This window comes from Austrofundulus limnaeus, unplaced genomic scaffold (genome assembly GCF_001266775.1).
Source record: "Austrofundulus limnaeus strain Quisiro unplaced genomic scaffold, Austrofundulus_limnaeus-1.0 Scaffold57, whole genome shotgun sequence".
Taxonomy (NCBI): domain Eukaryota; kingdom Metazoa; phylum Chordata; class Actinopteri; order Cyprinodontiformes; family Rivulidae; genus Austrofundulus; species Austrofundulus limnaeus.
Window position 1 is genome coordinate 340987 of NW_013952459.1, and position 1347 is coordinate 342333.

Sequence of the window (1347 nt, forward strand, 5' to 3'; positions counted from 1 at the left end):
TCGATCCGATACCAAGTTAAAACAGGGCTAGTATCATTGATTCTGATTCCGATACTGATACCGATACTTATGTTCATTGAATAATTATGTATAATAAATAAATAAATATAACAATTTCAATGACACAACAAAAATAACTCCCATTGCATGTGAGCATGATGAAGAGGACTAATGACTTATGCAAAACAGTTTGGAGACTCTGCACAACTCTTTCACAAATAAAATAATAATAAAGTCAGGAGTGAAAATAAAGTGTAAACAAAAAAATAGATGAATTTGACTCTGACTCTTTTATGGTCGTATCCAATACAGATACTTATCTTGGTATCAATAGTATCGATACTTGGATCAGTACACTCCTTTTTGAGGCTGTCACAACAAAAAGTAAAGGAACAGAGGACTGCATTCTCCTGTCTCTGCTCCAGTCCCTCCTACTCTCACCTGTTCACATTTGCCTTCCTCACAGGTGTCGGCGATTTACGTTCATTAAGGTTCCTTTATTTTCTGTGTCTTTCTGCTGGGTTATTGTCGGTTCATTGTGCTTCCAGCAGCCAGTTTGGTTTGTTTTTCATCATGGTTGTTTTTCCTAGAGTTTTCCTCTTAAGTATGTTTCTGTTGCTACATCAGCAGCCAGGGATGTTGACATCTCGTCAGCAGCTGCTCTGCTACCATTTTCTTCCCAAACTGCTGTGACCAGATTGTGCAACGCTGCTCTGTGTGTTTGCTTGTTATTTTCTCCTGCTTCTTTATTTCTATGAATTTCAACAAACCGTGCTGACGTCAGGTAGTTCGCTACGGCCTCGTCTTTGAGTTTTTAATTTCTGTCAATGCAGTTTGAAGAGACACTTTTTTGAAAGTAGGATCACCTGCGTTTTGACCACTTGAAGAGGTAAGCTGACATGAAGAACATTATTTTATCTGCCTTTGTTCCAAATTTGATAATGATTTGCAATGCTGAAGTATGTTTTTGTTACATTATTTTTGCTTCAGACTAGCACATGCTAGCAAAGTGTGTTGACGCTCGTCTTCGTCACTTGACACATTTCACACGCTGTCATTAGTTGAGGAGCTTTGTTTACTAAACAAACATCTACATGGTTTTTAAATGGTTTTCATTTCCTTGCTTTCTAAGACACATTAAGTTGATCTGATGCTGCAGTTTTCTGAGATGAGCCTTGCAATACTATTTTATACCTTTTCTGCAACGTTTGCATTGGATATTATAATTTTACAGTAGTTTTTTATAGATTATATACAGCGGGTAAAAGTATTGAACACGTCAACATTTTTCTCAGTAAATATATTACTAGAGGTGCTAATGACATGAAATTTTCACCAGATGTCGGT

The 1347-nt window shown here is 36.8% G+C and overlaps 1 long non-coding RNA gene across 1 annotated transcript in view; it reads left to right on the forward strand.

Annotated features, from left to right (window-relative positions):
• Positions 1-317: 317 nt before the first annotated feature.
• The window catches only part of LOC106518191 (uncharacterized), a 20616-nt gene continuing 19586 nt past the window's right edge, over positions 318-1347 (forward strand). Inside the window, exon 1 of the long non-coding RNA XR_001310285.1 lies at positions 318-889. This is a non-coding gene — a long non-coding RNA (uncharacterized LOC106518191). The remainder of the gene's footprint in view (positions 890-1347) is intronic.